The 21,508-nt window shown below is 38.4% G+C and overlaps 1 protein-coding gene across 1 annotated transcript in view; it reads left to right on the top strand.

Annotated features, from left to right (window-relative positions):
- The window catches only part of PHACTR3 (phosphatase and actin regulator 3), a 111,837-nt gene that overhangs the window by 31,139 nt on the left and 59,190 nt on the right, over positions 1–21,508 (top strand). The window lies entirely within an intron of this gene.

Raw genomic sequence — 21,508 nt, 5'->3', positions numbered from 1 at the left:
TATGTATCCTAAAGCTTCAGGCATTTTTTTAATATTTCTGAGATTCTATACTGAGGGTATGCGGCTAGTTTTTAGTATTAAAGAAGTAGGACTCCTATGATATTTTGCTTGTGATACAATATGGAAGAACGTGTTATCTCTGTGATCATTAGGAATATAAAAAAAAAATTCCATTGGCTATTTTTTAGCTGAAAAAGTAGGATTGTTCTTTGATACTTTGTGCTTCCAAAATCATACATTTCATAACCATAAAGGTATTCCTCCAAAACTAGGAATCAGTGATGGTGCTGGCAGATTAATTGCATAACTATTACACGTGCTTCATTTCAATATTGATATATACACTTCTTCAATAGGGAGAGGGATTTATGTCTACAGTTATGTTGCAGAGAAGCTGGGAGGGGGGCAGGGAACGGGAAATTTTTCCCACTGCAAGTGTCACAATGCTTTTGAGTTTAGATGTGGATTGGATAGCTGGTCTCTCTCCTTCTGGCACTGATGAGAAAAAGAGTTTCTCTAAAAATTCGCCAGCATAAGGAATTTTATTTCTATGAAACCTTTAAATCTGGTCAGGTAATCTAACAGCTGTCCAGCATGCCTATGATTGCATTTTGCTGTGTAGTTTGAAGATGCAGAATTTTTTTGTGCTACCAAGTACTTAAGACAGTGATGTATATTCATTTTCAACCTACAATTGAAAAAATCAGTTGAAAAGAAATCTATTATTTTGTAAAATATGAACTTTTTCAATAATGTATAAAACAACATACTGAAGCATTCAGGAGGAGATCTTTTTTTTTTTTTAATAAATTTGGATGTGCATTATGATTAAAATAAAGTGCCTGATGAAATTAAATTCACATCCTTTAAAAAAAAGTCATCAATTCCCTTCCTCTCTCACTCTTCCTACACATTATTCATCTGGTATGTGAAAAGCTGTTCTGTGGCTTCCTCACAAAAGCAAAGTGAAAAGAAAGCCAAAAATGTTTTAGTTAAATAACGATTATTCTTCAGGATCCTTTTAAAGCACATACCAAAATGTTCTCCAGATACTGAGAAAACATCACATATGTAGTTTCAGATAATTACATGTTATATACCAGAAAGCCACTATATTAAGAGCACATTATTCAGATTTTAAAGGCAAGCACTAGAAACTTAGGAAACGCCAGAATTATGGTTGCCTATGCAACCTTCATTGGTTCCTTGTGCATAAGCATTATGATGCAGCCTTAAGTGCATATCACACACATTTTTCTCCAGTAAGCTATGAAGGCAGAAGTATTGATCTATTCAGAAGGTTTTTTTGTAGTGTCTATCACTACAGTACCTGCTCCACAAAAGCCCTAAGTAGTGTGGGGCTGGTGTGTCCACCTTACATAGTTGAGGAGTGTGCTGATTTAAAAGCACTAATTTTCACTGCCTCACTTGAGATGTGTATACTATGATTTTCCAGAACCATTAGAAAAGGCAGCATTTTATATGCTTAGAGAATAATGTCTACTAAATTCTGTTATGGATTCTTACCTACCTGAAGATTTGCATGTCAACCATAGTTTCAAGATGAGCACCCTGTTTAAATGACTTATTCCTTTCCCCCACGAGCAGTCTGGCAGGGGTAGGAGAGAGAAGGCAGTTCTCCAAGGCCTTCTCCATCTATCTTTTCCCACAGTTCCCTGACCCATTCACAACTTTTGCAGCAAAGCCATCATACAATTTCTCAGCGAATGACTATAGAATATTGCATTAAGATCATGTACCCAACAGCATGCATGTACGAGTTCTAGTAAAGACTTCAGAATATAAACTAAAACAGCCCCAGACCTTCTGCCACACAGATCAACATCACTGTTTTATCAACAGATTTCAGCCAGTAGATCTACTGCAGAGAATAACAGGGTAAGTGAACTGAACCAGCAGATCAGAATGAAGATTAAACCTTTACCAGCACCCATCAGGTATTTTCCAATAGAGAAACAGTGGTATGAAATCTTGGATTCCATTTGAGGTTCTGGATGACAGTGTGCTTTAAGTTTAACTTTTTTCTTTCCCTTTAAATCTCTCCAGCTGAGTTTTGTCTCTATTGAAATTTTGGCTCCAGATCTTTCTCTCTTTCGTATTTCTAATCCTACACTTCACCGTTCCCAGGCACAATTTTTCTTCTCTTAAATCTAAGCCTGGGACAGAGTTTTAGGCTAAATGCTTTGAAGTCAAAGCCAATTAAGAAGTTGTTCTGCCTTTAGCTATTTGTTTCCATTCCCAAGTGTAGTTCATCATCCTGCACTCAGCTGCTTGACCTTCATTTTTGCCCACCAAAAGGTTTGAGGCAATGTTGTGAAGTGTAGCACTGAAATAACCCAGATTAAGAGCACCCTTAAAAAAAAAAAGTTAAATTATACATATTAAAGGGTTAAAGAGACTTTCAGTGTCTCTTAGAGGTAATGTCTTTTTTAAGCAAAACTAGATAAAATATTTTAATCTCCCTTTAAATGAACAATATATTTTTTGCCATTGGATTTATAGTGTTAGTCAATAGATTGAATCTATAACGTGTAATTCCTAGGTAGCACCAATCCTCATAGCTGTAATAATCTATAGTGGTTATGTTGTAAGCATTAAATATTATACACAGGAGCACGCTGTGAATACTATATTATTATTGATATTATGAGTTGATAAATTATACTTGATTAATCTATGGATCTCAAATGTGTGGAAATATTTTGTCCACCACCAATCCCTTGTTTCTGCTAGAAATCCAGCACTATTTTGCAATTATAAAGCAACCCCGAGTTAACAGAACGTGATTTATGTAGTTTTTGGAGGGTTGAAAAGGAGTTGATTTATAGTAAGCCTCATACAGGTTGCATCCTGGTATTTATTTCAGCATGGTCTTGTCACAGTGGCAACTGCCCAATACAACTTCAGACTTGTGTGACTGGAACACTTTTCCTCACCCTCCCTGTGGTGTTAGAGATGAACAAGTCTCAACTGAGAGTGGGTAAAAGATTTCCAATTTTGCGTTAGTATTTTCCTGTTCTGTGGTTTTGACCTAAACACTTAACAGGCTCTTGTGGTAAAGAGAGAGAGTGGAGTACAAAGCTGTTTGGAAGAAGAAATCTGCTAACCTTGGGAAACAGAAATGTTTTCCTTAATGGACATCATCTGAAATCTGATTAAGCACAAAAGGTATGAAAATCCCGAAGGCCTGTGTGGTGAACTGAATTAGATTGCTGTTTGATTTGTGGCAGTTACACTACCTTGTTATTGCAGTTTGCTTTTTCTATTTCTAATCTCTGAAAGCGATACCTATGAGAGGTAACTTTGCAATACTATGACATTTTCCATCCTTTTTTGCACTTCAGAATAAAGACTCACTTTTCACTAAAGCAGCTGGCAAGGAACCTAGTAGTGAAAATGCTTTAACTGAATTAGATGAATGACTGATCTGCTTTAGAAAACAGTTCCTACTGTGACCTGGGAAAATTGTCTCATTGCTCCCAAGAACTGAAAAAAAGTTCTATTTTAACATAAAAATTTAAAAAATTATGGCATTTTTCATGGCACAAGAAATTCTGTTACTATCTACTTCTAATGTTTATGAAAGCACTTTTATTTGATGTAGAATTTTTTACTTACTTATTTTTTACTGGAAAGTCTGGTGGCAGATCCTCAATTGATACAGTCAATAATAGATCAATTAATTTCATAAGACCTGTAAAAATTTATAACACTGATTGTGAATCTGCCCTTGAAAAATTATTTTTGAAAGTGCTTAGTTCTCTGTGGTAGGAAAAAGTTTTGTGGTTAGAATACCGGACTAAGGAAAGGATCTGGTCTATATCCAGTTCTTCAAAACTTTGGAAAAATCATTAAAATCTGTGCTTCAGTCTGTCTTGTAAAGTTTGACTAACCCTTTTTATTAAAATTTAAATTGCAAGCTATTTGGAAAGACACTCTTATCAATTATTTTCTTGGTTGTTTTTAGAGCTTATATCTTGGAGTTGTTATATGGCTACAAAAAAACCACAAACCTGCCCTGCAACTTTTACAACAGTAATTTTTGAATTCTAAGAGGCAAGTTGCAAAAAAAAAAAAATACTCCTTATTTGGCATGATCGTAGAACCCATCACTGTAGATAAGCCTGAGCTGTATACAAATAGGGGCTGGTTTACTGCAAGTAGTGATCACACAATAATCATGTTATGACAGAGATCTAAAACAAGAATGAAGATGTCAGAGCTACCTAGCAGCAAATGTAAGTTTAATCTTAAGATAAAAGCATATCAAATATACCCAAGTGGCTTATTGCCAGAGATGCTAATTAGAAAAAACTGTATTATGCACACAGCCATTTGTTCTAAATGGCTCTTCAGGGACCAGGGTAAGGAGGCCTTTCTCCTGTGTGGTTTGTTCTTGTTTACAGAGGTTGTTAATATTTGCATAACCATCTCAGTGAAAAAATATGTCAAGTGAATAAAATAGACTTAAATTTCAGTCTGGAAATTTCAGTTTTCAATGAAAAAAAACTTGCAAGACTTCAGGAGCTGAAATTTTAATGAAAAGCTGTAAATTAAAGACAAGTATCAATAGCAGAAGATTTCAACTCCCCTCATATAGCCTGGATTGCTGCCTTTTCAGGACAAGATGTAGGGATAAATAATTTTAGACACAAATAATTTTGCTTCATCAAACAGCTAATCTTAGAATCCACAAGAAAAGATAACATTCTGAATTTCATCTTGAGTGGTGCTCAGGACTCAGTTCAAAAGGGTTTAAGTGGGTAACAGCCAAAATACAATTGTGGGGGGACAGGAGGCCCAGTGCATCCAGCATACAGGTATTAATTTCTAGAAAAGGGACTACATAAAAATGAGGTGATTAGGTAAAAAAGCAAACCTGAAAATAGACAGTCCCAAAACCAAGATGCCTACAAGATGCCTTTAAGTTGGTAAAAACGTACTGTGTTTGAAACCTAGGTGAAATATATGCCCATAACTCAGGATAAAACTGTCCTAAAATACCATGAATGGCAATGGGAAAGTTAAGGAGATACTGTAGGGAAAAGGTTGGCTTTCAGAAATTGAAGTTTGCCCAAATGAGAACAGGATCACCTTAGAAACTCTGTGCATCTTTCTCATTTCCCCCTCACTAGCACTGTGTGACTCTAAAGCCATCAGATTTCTCCTTGCCTAAAATGGTGCTGAATAGCTCCTGTCACAGGGAAGGCATCCTCCTGCCAAAGCAACTGCCAGGAACGTCCTCGCTATTAAACAGACATCCATCCATTATCTTAAGAATCCAATGGACATTGCAAATGATAGTCATACCTTTCACAGTAAATTAAATTACTTGTATCCCTTTTACTCAAAGAGGATAAATGAAGCCCAGAGGAAGGAAACAGGCTGCTCAAGGCCACCAGACAAGTCATGGCTGGACTGCACTAAAAAAAAAAAATCAACAGTACTCGCAGGTTTGGGGTACCTTGGCCATGCACACAGACAGTCTTTATGAAAAGTGAGGCAAGAAATGTAAAGTGTCCAATTTATGGATAATTGTCTGAAAAACGCCCCCACACTGAAGCGCAAATACCATAAATCTTGGGGTAGAATCCTGAGCTGGCAACACTGGGTGTGTTAGAAGAATAATTAATCTTTCCTGATAAGGATTTACTGAAAAACAAGTGAGCTGCCCCTTAGCAACATTTTTTCCTGATTTGTCCACCAAAACTAGTTCTGCCATGAACCATGCTCAGTCATAGCAACGCCATAATTATTTTTGCTAAGCATTTAGCAACTGTGTGCCACATATCATTACAAAAAAATAATGCGTCTTTGAAGTGACAAAGGAGGTGTGAATGAGGAGCTGCTAGAATCATTTCACCTGGTGACCCAACCTGGGTGAGGGTGCCGCAAGCTGTCAGTGGGGACCATCACAAGCAGAGCGGCTTTCAGCCCAGAATGTGCTGGAAAGATGATTACCTTTGTCAGAGAGCTTTTGCATATCAAAAGCCAAAGGAACAACAGAAACGCAACAGTATAACAGCATCTAGCAAAGAAAAAACTGTTAATTCTCTAATAAAATCATGAACCATAAATGTTAGCAGACCTAAAGCCCAAGGGGAGGTTCTGCACATCAGCTAAGAACAACCTGCCATTACCCAGCAGGACAAGCGGGCAGGGCAGTACAGCCTGCACAGGTCCCTGCCACACACTTATGATTTCAGCTGCCTGCGTTAGAGATTTGTCTTCCCCCAAGATCTCTCTGGCTTGCACCACCCCGCATCGGATAGCTGCGCTGCTTGGGGAAGCACATTGCTTGTGAAGACTTCACCGTAGCCATTCCCCACCCTAACTAGCTATTTCCCCGCTGGTCACCGCTAAGCCATGCAGGTCAGGGGAGCTATATTGCTGGCATTGCGTAGGAAGAGAAGTCAAGGAAACGTCGGTAGCAGTTTTACCACATCCTTTCTGCCTCTTACGCAATGCAAAACCACTAAGCTCTGAGGAAGGGAATCCATGTACCTTGTGCCACAGCAGCTCCAGAACCACCTCTTCGCTTTTGCCCTGGGCTGTCACTTGCATTCTCCTACTCAGAGTCACTCAGCTCCTAATGGGGCCAGAGTAGAGGCATTCTTGCTCTCCATTCTGCAATGTAGGTGCACGTGATGCTTTACTATACTTATCAAGGCTGTCTGTAATCTACTTGCTCTTGTATATCCAGCTCCAGATTTACAGAGAAGCTGTGCAAGCAGATGCCTCAGTCCAGTTTCTATATACAGCTGTGAATCTACCCCATGGGCACGGTTAGGACAATTATGCATGCAAGCTAGCTAATGAAAAAACAAAAATATCTAATTAAACATGAATTTGCTATTATACAGCAAGTAGAACTGTATGAGTTTATAAATAGTGTACATAGATCTCCCTTGGTGGATGACACAGGATTACTGCTGTGAAATTTTTGCAAACCTCTGAAATCCCTGCGAAATGAGGCATCACCAGGCAAGTATAGAAAGAGATGACAAAGAGAGGAGGAGCCTGAGCAGAGAGAGTTGTGATAGAAATACGAGACTGGCCATATTAACAGAAAGCTGAATTTTAACCTGCAAATACAGAAGAACTACAAATGTGATCTCCCATTACTTAAATACATTGTATCACAATCCCTTCTGCAGCCAAGCTACCTTCAAAGATGTTTCCATTTTAATAGATTATCTGACATTTAAAAATACAAGTATCGAGAGAGTTGCTAATATATTTAGACTGGGGAGCTTCATTTTGGTCATCTCTGCTTCTAACTTCCTCTTAAAACATTTAATAGCCACTTCATTTCTCTTGGCTTCTATGAAGTAAGGATTTTAATTTATTTATGCTGATGAGGAACTTTTCAATATCCTCTTCCCCTCTTGTCGCCATTACAGAGAAGAGGGCAATGATTTTTAAAGGAAACTGTTTTTTATCTGGAACATGCAAAATTAAAAAGGTACTGGAAAATGCAGCATAATTCAGGCTCACAGAACTCTAGAGACCTAGTTAAAGAATACCTGTTAATGGAATTAATTTTTCATGCTCCACATACGCAGAGGAATGTATTTCAGGGAATATATAGGTCTACAATATAAAATCAGAGCTGATTTCTAAAGTAATGTAATAAAATGGTAGAAACTTGACCTGATGAAAGTACTGATTTGTTTAAACATCCCATGACTTGTTAATTGTACAACAATTGTACAGCTTCACCCATTGCGCAGTAGTTGAAGGGGAAAATGCCACATGTGACTAATCTGACAGTTACTTGTAATATTTAATGCAGCCAGCCCCCTCTCAGCCTTCTGCTTCTGGTTAATCTATTTATTTATAACTTTGCTGCCAAGTATTACTTTAGAACTAAGGACAGGATTCAAATATGAAGCATGGGTCACGGCCATCCCATCTTCCCTTGAGGCTGCTCCTGCAGGCTTTCTCCAGATTTTGTGCACCAAAGTCCCTCAGATTTACTTCCCCAGTCCTTCCTTGTTCTTTAATTCTTTCTACAGAAAGTTCACCTCGCTCCCCAGATTTTCTTAGAAGTCATGTAACTTAAATTAAACCATGGGTTATTGAGCCTTTATGACTCACTTTACCAAGCTCTTCTGAATAACTATGTGGGCCAGAAAATTAATTAATTTCTATTGTCTAGTTGCAAAATCTATTAATGTTCTTCAAGAAGAAATAAGCTCTGTCACTCACAGAAAACTGAACTATCAGACCATAATGTCATATTTACAGCACTATATTTTTCTCTAAAAGTAGATCCAAGTCTATTGCAAGGTTCTCCAGGCATGATCCCCAAGCACCAGACTACCTAGGCAGCACTTTGAAAGATGAACAAACATATTCAAGTATCAGAAATGTTAGGAACGCAAATTTCTTATTTTCACTTTTGGAGAATAAACCTTGAAAATTTGATCCACATGCACCCTAATGGTTCAAAAACCAGACTGCCAAGGGGATCCCAGAATTTTCTCTCTTTTCCTTCTCCCTCTCCCACGGAAAAAAAAAGGGGGGGGGCGGGGAGGCAGGGGTGCAATTTTCAAGACAATGTTACAATTCAGATACATAGCAACAGTAATACAGGCAAAAGACTTTCTCTCCCTATCTCAGCAAGCCAAAGTCTTCTCCCTCATTTTTAGTGCCAGAGAAATAGGACTGGGCCTATTTGTGTGGCACAGGCACAGTGCCCTTTGTAGGCTATAATGGTCGTGTTCCACCTGCACTGCCACTGGAAGCAGAGAAATCTAGCAGGAACCTCGCAGCTCTCCCATTACCCCAGATAACGACAACGTTTCTCAGTTTTTCTCATTCCTCTCAGGAAGATGGAAGATAGGTGATAATTCCCTTTCAATACAGCATTAACAATCATCTGGAAGGCGATAAATGCTATACTTTAGAGAAATTAGCACAGTGAAACCCAATTATAATGAATAAAATGAGACAGCAACTGCAACAATCTGGAAATCCAGAGATCCTTGGAGCTGTGTGAATAACGGATATTTTACTATGCTGGCAGTTCTGAAAAAGTATTTTAAAAATTTCCACTTGAAGGAAATGTTCTGCACTTCATACTTTGATAAATCAAAGGAAGTTGAAAGAAATAGTTTCATAACAAAAATATTAATCAGAGTTTTTTTGGTGGTGGAGGGTAAGGATACTCTTCAACTCAAAGGTGTCACTGAAAAAATTTATCCAGAATATTTTCTCCAGCTCTAACTTTTGCTGTCTCCAATGAAATGATGACATAGGTAAAATGCATTTGGATCTGCAGAGCTGTCATCTAGTGTAATTAAATAGTGAGTATCATGTTTGGAATTTGAGATTATAAAAGTCTGGAATCAGGAAGTTGCAAAGAATCTTCAGTTTTCATGTAAAAAGCTGAACATTTTTTTAATCTTCCTGACTGCAGACAAGAAATGAGAAGGCAGCCATTAGGTTAGAGAGTCCTTGAAGGCAAAATAAAATCCAAAGTCAATCCATCAGTCAATCAGTCTTGTAATTCTGGATCTCTGACTCATGATTTCAAATAATTTGAGGCAAAGAAACTGGGTTTGCCCTTCCTTAGTACAGGTGTTTACTGTGGATATGCACTTCTGTAATTATTCAGAAGGCAAAAGACACACCATATTATTTTCTTCCAAGCATACAATAACATGGCAACTTACCAAATGCCATTATGAATGCCAGTTACTGTTATTTGCACATGTATCAAGACACAAACATCTATCTGTCGTTCCATACGTATTAAAACACAGTTTGTTGCTTTTCCCACTGGGTTACTTTTTTTTGGAGTAGTTCATTATTCAGTATTCAGAATTCACAACAGAAGGCAACACATCCCTGAATAACATTTAGATTTTAGGGACTATCTGTAAATGATGGGTTAATATATAAATTACACACAGTGAAACTGTATTCTGGTCTACATTGCTCTCACTTTTCTCTCAAGTGGGAATGGAGCTGGATTCATAAGCAAACCAAGAAACAACCCTTCCCCCTGCCCTGAAAGACAGAGCCCTGTTTGAGAGGGGAGAAAACCCCAGGAAATTTGCATTGCTTATCAGTACACAAATGAACATTGGTGAAGCTTCAAAATAGCGTTTGGAAGCTGCTTGTGAAGTTTGTTGAATGCAGTATTGAACAGGGGTCTAAAAATGAACTCTGGTTATTCAAAGTAAAGAGTATAGAAAGAAAATCAGTATTATTGTAGAGGAGAAAGGAACTGTTTACTTTTTATGTGTCTGCCCATTAAAAGTGTGATTAAATTGAAGAAGGCAAGATGAGATAGACTGTGTGTCATGTATTTCCACTGAAGACAGCCAGGCAGCATCATATTAGACTTCAAAACAAATTCTCCTGTAGCTGTGCATCCTAGTAGGGCTTGACTTTATTAAATGTCATGCTAGAAACTATTACTTTGCTGTTTGTATGAAGTAGCTACTGGTGCCATCCCATCTGTGCCTCAGCTCTCATTAGCCTCTGCTTTTATTTTCTACAAAGATTAATCTATTTTGAGAAAAATCATGGCAAGAAATTACGCTTTTATAGCAAGGTTTCATTCTGCAAATTGTGAGAACTGTGAAGTTGTCCTTCTGTTTGCACCGAATCTAAAGCCACAATGTCAAAGAGAGATGATTAAATGAGTCTGCAAAAAGGCGTATGTTGGCAATCCTTGGTTTTGCTTGTGTAACTGAGTGGTTACATGTACGTAGTCAGAACTGGCCAAGAATACAGCCATTATATGATTCATACATACAGCTGTGGCAACTATATATCAAATTAGGTCTAAATATGCACATACTTCATGTACAGCTGCACACTACAATCACTGAAAATATTTTCCTGTGACTGTCAGAGCAGTCATTCTACACACCATTCAGGTCTGTTAAAAAAAACCAGGTACATTATCCATTTGTGCACCTTCAGCTTGCACTCACTCCAGACAGTACTGACCTCACAGCTTCTGAATTCTTTCATGTTCATAGCAAGACGAGATATATCATGCACTGGGAACATCTGTGGAACTTGCTCTGCCTGTGAGTGCAGTCAGAATTTGCTGGGCTGCAGGATTTAGCTAAAGAAGCTAAAAGGCAGAGTGCTGGACCAATATTCAGAGGTGGAGATTCTCTTTCCAGCACTGGTTCAACCTGAGACAGGTCACACTACATGTTGAGTTTTAGCTTTCCTCCTTTGTAAAGCACTTGGGTATATACTTAGAAAAAAAAGACTCAGCTGTTATATTAACATAACACTTGGAAAACGTGTTACTAATACACAATACTAAGCTATTTCATGTGGGTTTTTTATAATTTTTAATGACCATAGAGCATCCAGCTTAGTTTGTAGAGCAAGATGCTGAGGACCACTTTACTGAAGAGTTTGTATATCTTAAGTGGCTTTACAATTGCCATGGTAAAATTTATTTGCTGAGTGCCAAAGCGCATAGTGGAGGAAAAGAGTTGTTTTCCTTTTAAATGGTCAAAACATAAGTTAAACCTGCCTTTAGGCAGGCTCAGTGTACCCTGCAGCCACCCTGGAACATTTTCAACAAATAAGAAAACAGGAACATCTGGGTTTTTTTCAGCTGGTTCTGCCAGTTTTGGCTTGGGAGGTGCTTAACTGTCAAAGCTTTTCACTTTTAATGTTGACTAAATGCTAAGTAGCACTGTCCTTCTCCCCTTGCTCCTCTGCCAACTCCAGGGGGTGGGGAGGGGGAGAGGAAACACAAAAATCAGAGGAAAAAAAATCAAGGAAAAAAATACCAGGAGAGGTGAGGAGAGCTAAAGAACCCTTTAATGGGAACCACAGTTCAACTCTGTTCACAATCCTTTCACTGTGCATTTAGCCACTCAAGTGTTACAAATGTGAACGTTCGAGACAGTACTGTAATAGATGCCAAAACTGAACTTCTAACTTGTGCCTTATCTTGTTTTATTTGAAAGCCATCATACATGCTACTAGAATGAATTAGGTACGTTACTGAGAACGGGTTAGAAACAACATAGCTGAGCTAGTCAAACTTTGCATTGGGTTCTGCTAGGGCACATCTGCTGGGTGGCTTAGTTGGATTTACAAGACCTCTGATGCTGATTATGCCACCCTAAAATCAAGCTCCCAAACGTACTCTCACTCTGACCTACATGAGAAGTAGCTATTTTATAATAAAATCCATATTGTCAGTAGACTCCTTAATTTTTTTTTAGATTTTTTATGTAGTTATGTCATATAATATCTAATATTGCATGCATACGTATATACTGTATAGATATACTATGTAGATACAGACACAGATACAGAATTTAGGGAGGGTGGAGCATGCATGCATTTGTAGTGCATAAGCAAAAAGCCCAAAGCCAAAACCAAAGGAAAGCAAACATGAGGAAAAGGGTGGTCTATTTTGCTCTGAAAATGGAGCTGTTCTGCATCACCCTGCTGCCTTGCTGGACACAGCTGCACAGCAAAGGCCCGTGGCCTGTGAAAATACTCTCCTTGCTCTTCGTGTAGCGCATAAGCTGCAGTTGAAAGTTGAGGTCACTGAGCAGAAGTGATCTGTACAGAGGCCACAGCCACCACGTGATGTCTCAATTTTGCTTGCACCTCCATGCTGGGGTGGCAGGCAGAGAAGTTCCATTAGTTTCACATCACCTTCTGGCACTGACAGGCTCTGCCATCATTATGAGAGGCTGATGTTAACACCAGATCTGTGCACAATTGTTTTTAACAGCAGTGCAGGTTTCATCCAGATCAGGCATGGGCAAATGATCATATTTCTGTCAAATCAGCCAGAGCTGTGATACAGGGTTTATGCCAGTTCTGTGCTTTTACTCCAGATTGACGCCAACAGTGGGAAGACAGACAATGCTTGATATGGCATAAAGGGCAGGTGGCGCAGACAAATGATACCTGATCCAGCAAAAAGCTTGCAGGAACAAAGTTGACTGATCAACATTTTTTGAACACATTTGAGAGGGCAGAATGAACTTCTACTGGTCTGCACTTTGTATCATTGCGACCATGGTAGTTTTGATTTCATACTGAATGCTCTAAAACTAGATTTATTGGATACCAGCCCAAGACTTTGTAAACCAAGGCTTTGTAAACCAAGGTTCATGTCTGCATCTTCTAAGGGTTTATCTACCATGTGGAAGAGAAGCTGTGTTAGGGAATGTGAGCTGCTGTATCTAATTCAATGCCATGCATAGATCATGGAAATACATAACTCCTTCCATCCAGCACCCTGCTAACTGACAGTGCTGCTTAGCTCTCCCTTTTAGAGCTCACAGCTATACAAATGCTGCAGTGATATTTAAGCACCCTGGCTTGTTTTGGTTACTCAGACATCTCTAGCGCAATGCTTCACGGTACATTTTACAAGTATCTCATTTCCATTTCCTTATTAAACAAAAGAAAGAACAAAATCATAAGATGTGTTTTACTTTCAGCTTTAAGCATTCTGTTCTGGTTTTAGTGGTTTGATGGTGAATCACATGTTTTGGGTAACATACCCATGTGTTTTTGCAAATATGATCTCTGAGTGATCCCACCAGGAATGCTCAAGACATGTAACTCTCATAACTCCAGAGTAAGTTGCTAGAACAGCACCTGGGCCATGCGGTCAGCATGTGAACACAATCACCGAACGCCAGCACATGTCAAAGAAGTAAAGCCTAATGGATCAGGTGCCTGGAAGCAGGATATGAGCTATTCGGTATAAAATGTCCTCTTTAAACTCCTGGGGAGGTATTCTGTTTGCTGATTTATTGTGACAGGAATTCTTAGTCCTGTGCCCACACAAAATGTCATCACAGCTAGTATCAATTTCATACCTCTGCAGGAAGATCACAGGGACAGACTAACATCTGCTCTGCAAATCACAGGCCAGTTAGGTCAGGGTCAGGCTTTGCTGATCAGCAGTGTGGGGAAGTTGTGGTGCTTCATGAGCTGTGCCTATTGCTGTGCATGAAGAAAAAATCTGTGTTTTTCAGTGCTGTCAATCCAGTATCCTCAAATTTGCTTCCTGCAGCACTAAGGGACAAGCTGGGTGGGCTTCTGGCAAGTATGCAGCCACTGCATGCCTTATTTCCAAATAAACTTATTTATTTTAGAGCCACTGTCTGAACTCATCATCCAAAGTCTATACCGATAGCCAGATGTCAGAATCATAATTTTTCGTTCTTTCAAGCTTTTCCCCAGTAGCTTTAAATAGAAGAATAAATTTTCCACAGAGAAAGAATCTTCTATTAATAGCACTATATCATTTCAGCACTTGAAAGGAAGAAATTAGTTGAGTTTTTTTATGTTTTTTTTTTTTTAATACTTTTTAAAATATTTTAAATTCTTTTATTGTGCGGGCAAGAGCGTCCGCCTTCAGAGTTTTAATTACTGGAGAAAAAAAATTTCTCTGAGTTCAAAAAACAAAAATAGTGAATGAGACTATATGAAATGGCTTTAAATAAACATCTTCAAACAATCTGGTCCTATGTGTCAGTTCTTTCTCATGCTTTGATAATCTCATCTCAGTTGTTGAAACAGAGTTACATAGACTGCATAGGAGGCTTGAAGATGATTGAAAGGACTTCTGCTTCTCCAGTGCAGTGAATTGCCAATAAGAGGTGATATTCTGAAGGGCAGTCTCAACAAATTTCCTCACTATATTTTCTCATAACGGAGAAAATTTGGCCAGTCACACTTCTGTGATCTCACATTCTAAGATCTCTCCTCATTCATTTAAGAAAATGAGAGAAACACAAGCCGTAGGCTTCTCTGCATTTTCCAAATAAACTTTGTTATCCTCTTATGTAAAACACTAAGAGGATATTCCAAGTGGCAAAGAGCTTTATACACAGCTTCACTTAAAAGCAAAAACATAAAACATGTTTTGTTCTGCAGTCACAGAAATTTCAGTCATTTATTGTAATGAATGGGCAATGTCAAAGGAACATATGGTATTTTTAGCTCTGCTTCATTACCCAATGTGGTAAACACATTCTGAATACTTGTAACATCTAAAAGCTTTCTCTGAGAAGAAAGGCTTTTCCTGCATAGTCTTGATTAAAGTAGGACTGTTGTTGTCCAGAACTGTACTGAGCAGGAAGAGAAGGCTGCCTCCAGGATAAGTAGTCAGGTCTGTACAAATGGTGAAATGATACCAAAAATTGGAGCTGGGTGTAAAAGCAGAATGTGTATAGAGAAGAGGAAGGGTAGTCCAGTGAGAAAGGGAATAGTCTCTGATGGGGAGATTAATTTCAGTGTGACAAACTCCTTGTTTGACCTTATGTTCAGGAATTTAGGACTGAAGCTCTATGTTAAAGGCAGATAAGCTCAAGCTAACACAATTGAAACAGGGCAGTATAAGGCATAACAATACATGCCTATAAATGCAATAGAGCTGACAGGCACATTTGATACCAATATCCTCTGTTAATGTGTTTCACTTTTTTTTACTGTTATGTTTGCTGTATGAATCCATTTGACCTGGCAATGAATTTGGCTTATGCTTGAGTAAGTTAACCTTTCTTTCTTTTTCCTCTCTTACTGCACAAGATTCTTGACCTGGTTTGACATGCTCTGCTCAGCCTAGACATGAGCCAAAGTATGAGGGATCTGGCTTATTCTAAAGAAAGTTACGGGATTTCAGAATGAAGAATGGTTTTCTGCCATGAACTTCCCCTGTTGTTTCTAAATATAACATTATAGGTAGCTTCAAACAGAGATTTAGTTTGGATGTACTTTACACTGTATAGGAAGGAGGAGGCAGTGAAAAACATGTTACCTTGGAATAGCATGGATCAGCCTGGCAAGCACTGAACACCCTTCCAGTTCTCATAAAAGCCTGTGGATTTTAGAGTTTCTTGGAACACCACAGGATCAAATCCAAATTATGCCTAGACCAGTGAAATTCGATACCATAATTACACAAAACAATCCACAAAGTCAAGAGCAGTCTGAAATCTCTGCAAATACCGAAGAACAATGGCATAAATTTCAAGACAGAGTGATATGGAAATCTTTAAATATCCTCGTTGTCATTACACTCATAAGTAATCAGTTTTTGCAGCTAAGATAATGTCACTTCCTCTATTAGATCCCATGTAAGTTTCTCGCATAAAGAAGCTTTCAGGAGATTTTTGTGGCTTTTTAGTGGTATACCCCAAAACACACATAGGCTTCCTCACGAGGAAGCAGTTATTATAATATTGTGGGGGGGTCTTGCTTCCAGCTCTCCATGACTCATGCAAGCAGCTGAGAACACAGTTAAAATATGAAAGCTGAAAAGAAACTGAGAAGAGGGAGTAGTTATTCCACTTCTTTTTCTCTTGGAAGAACTAAAAACTACATAAATTTAGGTCAGACAGGGTAAAAATACTCCATGCTGGTTTTCCTTCCATGCTATTTGTGCTTTGTGAGACTTACAAAAACAGGCCCGGGATATGGTTGAAATGAACAGGACTATTATTTACTTGTTTAATAAAAACCTCATACCTTGAAATAGAAATTCAGTTCATATTCTATGGTGGTTTCAAAATGAAAATTTTGTCACAGATTGGTTATCCCTTTTGCATAAAAAATAATAAAAGAAAAAATTAAAAAAAAAATAAAGTGAAGGAAACAAGAGGAAAAAGTCCAAATAATCTTGCTGATGAAAGGCAAATGTTAGAAAAACATTCATTAGATGATTCCTTCTCAAAAACATGACCCAACTGAAAATCAAGAGCTGGAGACCAAAGAACTACCTAAGATTGTTAGTCTTAAAAAAACATGTGAATTTAAAACCAGTTGCCAGTAAAATTAACAAAACTTGTCTGTACAAAGATAGAGCCTCCTGACATGCTTTTAATGTTGAAAATGGTGGTTATTTTTTATTCTTTTGCATAAGCACTGACCAGCAGAATAGAAGTGTAATCATGTGCTCCCTAGACTTCTCAATATCACAGAATTTCCTCAGTTTTGTTTTTTACACCATTACATTATAAATTAAGTCTGTAAGTGTAGAACCAGAGCAATCCTACCTGTTCAGACAAAACGTGCAGAATAGGATTTTGATCAGCAATTTCTGTATCTATGTTCACAACCATAGCATCATTTAGCTAAAATGTTCTGCTAAAGGGCTCTAGGAAGATATATGCCACTGTGGACATACGGATGTATACCAGACAAGTGTAGTATACGGACATTTCAGATAAGCTGTAATATGGGCTAAAACACAATGCAAGGGAATTTTCACTTTACCAAAAATTCAAGAGCCCAAGTCCTGATGAAAGTTAGTGACTTTCAGTACCAACAACTCATGGGAATTTGCATGTGTGTTTAGGGGCTTTTGAATCTCATACTTTAGTAAAAGAAATAATGACCTTTATCCTTCCTCTGGAAAGAAAACACAGAAATTCTTAGTTCATTTTTGGAAGGATGGTTGTTTAGTTTGGTTGGCATTTTTGTTTTAAAGAAGAATCTTGTTTCCTTTGCACTTTGTAAGGAAAGAGCTGGTTCTCTGTCAATTTAGAGTCACAGGATCACACTACTTAAATGCACACCAGAAGATGTTGAGTCCTCATCACCAGCTGTTCACAGACCCTCTTCTAACAGGCTGCCTTACTTCCTAATGTAGACACAACCAATATATTACATTAGCAAAAGGAAAGCAGTTACTTTCATAGTTGTTCTCCCTGCTTGGCTGCTGGGTGACATAGAGAGTTAATGGACAGAGATCGCTGTTCTCCTGCCAAATTCTCATTTTGTTATTGCCATGTGGGACATTATCTCTCTATTCTTCTATTTCTTTCACAGGGCAAGGATTACAACCCAGTAGTTTATTTTTCCTAGCTGCTATAATACAAGAAGAAAACAACCTGGAATGGAGTCATCCCAAGAGCTGCCGAGGAGACAGCTTTGTATATTTTGAGTAATTTCCATATTCATTCCTTGCCCTGAAGATCTTACCATTCCCATTAGGAATAGATTGTGGCCTTGTTTCAGACAAATAGTGATAGTCACTACACTAAATTTGATAAGCAATTATTTTCTTGGCCCTCGACCAGTAAAGAATTTCATTTTAGAAGGCATATTAGCACTTTAAAGATTGTTAACCAGAGCCCATCAATTTGGAAGCAGAATCTCAATTTTTAGAGTATGGACGTCCCAGGAACTCATTAATTTTTAAAGATACTCAGATCTCTACAGTTAAGCATGTTGCAGTTTTGTTAGATCAGTGCTTTAAAGCCCTTACCTGAGCCTTGAGATAGTGTCATGGTAAGGAGCAGATAATTTTAACTTTAACACAAGATTTAACAGGTGAGAAGTGCCATTGCCCATGGGGACTTTGTACTGTCTGACTCTCTGCTCTGTGTGTATGCACATATGTGTGTGTCTTTTCAAGGATGCTGAGGACAACAGAAGGTTTGCAGTACCTTGCTGTCCTTTGAAGACTGCTGAGTTTTTAGTGTAATTGCCTCTTCGGAAAATACCAGTAGACAGTGAGATAAATGGATCTTTTAAAACCAATGCTCCCCTCAAAGTATTTCCTACATGTGTCTCTCATTTACAGAATGTTATGTGCAGCAGACCAAGCCATCTCTAGAAAGTATTTAACCATCCATTCAGGTGATATGACCTCCTAAGAAGGGTTTCATCACAATTTACATACCAACCAAATGTAGAAATCACTGGCAGCTTTATAACAGTCTTACAAGGAGCCAAATTGGATGCATAACCTTCAGACAAAAGTTGAATTCAGTCATTGTGCCTGTTTTCTCTCTACCTTTCTCTGCAGCTGTTCTGGTTTACGTCAAGTTTTTGTTGTCTAAGTATTTCTTCTTCCAAGTCTCTGTCCTATTCGATATAGCAGGCCTGGAGTATGCACCAGAGACTGCATGCTAATGTGTATTTGCTGCCAATGGCTGTAAGGAAAGTGAAAGTGCAAAGCAGCAGGAGTGATAAAAAAAAAAGGCAGATGCTCTTTCATTTCACAAAGCAGAAGGAATGTTTTCTATCTGCAGTAGTGGCACTGAACAGATAGAGCACCAACAGAGCGCTGTGGTGCATTCGAGGGAAGATGGAAATTATGCATTAAATTACAAGGGCATAAAAGTGCATAAGACATGAAGATTTGATTATTTCTCTAATATACAAGTTTGGGATGGATATAAAGTGAGAGCTGATTGTATGTCTGACAGGCATAGGCTCCCATAAACAGAAGAAACCCTAAACAGGTCAATTCTGGGGCATGAATCCCAGAAAAAAGCAATGCATATTTCCGTGTTAGCAAGCATCGTGCTCTTACACGGATGACTACCTTGGGTGCTACATGTCCCTCTAAATGTAACTGCTATCAGGGATAAGCTGCATGAAATGGATTTGAAGGTGCCTCTTGGAGAGAGCACAGGGTGTGTTTCAGTCTGCATACTCCCTGAGGAAGCTATAAAAAACATCCTTTCAACAGGTTTGCAGCAAGGCTACAGCTAATTAAACAACTGCAGGTGATGAAACACTGGTCCTGCAGTGCAGACAACAGCTTTACTACTACGAGTGCATGGAAAGCCTATTTCAAACCATTCCTGTACTTCCTGGGCTTGGCCTCCCTGTGTCCTGCTGAACAGCATCTCTCCAAGAGGCTTGAGGAAACTGCCCAGTCCTGGGAATTTGTAACATGTGTGTGGTACAAAACCCGTTGCAGATGCAGGATGGACAAGGCTTGGTGCACAGGCTGGCTCTTGGCCCTCTGCAGAGGAGGTGCTCATTTGATTTTATTTGAATAGATTTTTTGTGAATCTCGGGAGATGCTGCTCTGTCTGCTGCCTGAGCAAGCTCTCACTGGGTGAGAGGCATGCAAATGTCAAGTTTCCCCTTTGAAAAGAAGATATTGTGCAGGCTCAGGTAACTGAATTAACTGTGATTATACAGCAATCCTTCATTAGTCTCATTTTCTTACTCTTATTTAATTCTTCCTTATCCAGGTAAAGCATGTTGTGGGTTCCTTTATGCAAATACTGAAAAACTTATTTTGTTAATGAATTGCTAATGTCACACCGTGCATTGTAAATCGCAGGAAGTGCTATTGGGACTTGACACAATGATCCAAAAGCATGAAAGGTTCCTGATTAATTGCTTTGCACCTTGGCTTGTATGGTGGTAATACTCTTAGGTGATATGTCAACTTCCCGAAGGAACATTTTCTGGAAGAAATCACAAATCTCAAGCATATAAAGTGTATTTTTATCTAAAAGATTTAGCTGGAGTTGCTACTTCCCTGCTCTCTTTCCTTTGATAAGTATAATCTGTTTCCCCATTCATTTCAGCTAAATCTGGTTTTAAAATCCAAATACTTTGAAGGAAGGCTCAGCATGACAGCATGGAAATAAACTTCCCTGGCAAGCACAGCCCCCTCCTACCACCCACAAATTATGTTTTGGGTTTTTTTTTTCCCCTTCAATTAAATAAAAATGTTAAATCATAATTTAACATAATTTAACTAAAGAGCAGTGGAAATTACAGAACAAGGATACATGGCAAACATTTGAGTATGAAGTGAAAATGGAAGCTCAGACTCTGGAGACCACACGAAAGGTAGAAAGGAAAGCACAGTAACTTGCATTTTCATGCAGGGAAGTACAAAAACCTGATCAGGATTCATACCACCCGGCTAAAAGCAAGGTGATACAGCCCAAGAACAGCCTGTACTCAGTGGAAGCTGAACCCTGAGCTGTTTGGGGTATGGTGTTCATAAAGGACTGAATTCCCCTTTATCATTCTGCCATTTATCTTAGTATTTTCACCCTGCCTTCATGTATCTCCATGAGTCTGAAGTCTACACAAATCTACTGTGCCAGATTTTTCCCCCAAGGTAACTCAATGAATGACGTAGTTACGTGGATGAACCTGGCCCACTATCCATCTGCTTCCTTATGAGATTAAACTATTGGGTGAGATTAAATCCAAGGTGGGAAATCCTGAGCATAAAGGATTACAATTTTGAGAAGAGAGAGATAAGAATTCAAGCCATTTTTATGTACACTGTTGACTATACAAAACCTAAACATCTGGATAGGCAAATGCCTGAATTTGCACCTCAATCCTGTAATTTTCCCTACTTTGTTTCAATATTTTTCTGGTGTAACAAATATGTGTCAGAGCAACAATCTATGTCACGTCAGCAGCTGTGCATCCAAAATCAGCTTATGATGACATTCAATAATGTACTACAGGTACCTTGCCTCTTCTCAACAACTGAACAGTTAGGAACTAGGTTTTCTGTTTTACAAAGAATTCTGTGTAAACTTTTCCAAACCAACCCAAAACAATATTGAAACATTCACAGCTTCAAATACAAAGTCCTTCAAAAATTAAATAAATTTCAGGTTCATCAGAACCTTTTTTCTCATTTCTAATTTTAATTTCTAATTTCTAACAGTCATTTAAAATTGGAAAAATCAAAATACTGTATGTTCAGAAAACTGGAATGGAAACAAACTGGAACATT

Source organism: Nyctibius grandis, chromosome 19 (assembly GCF_013368605.1).
Source record: "Nyctibius grandis isolate bNycGra1 chromosome 19, bNycGra1.pri, whole genome shotgun sequence".
Taxonomy (NCBI): domain Eukaryota; kingdom Metazoa; phylum Chordata; class Aves; order Nyctibiiformes; family Nyctibiidae; genus Nyctibius; species Nyctibius grandis.
This window is presented reverse-complemented; position numbering and strand designations above follow the sequence as displayed.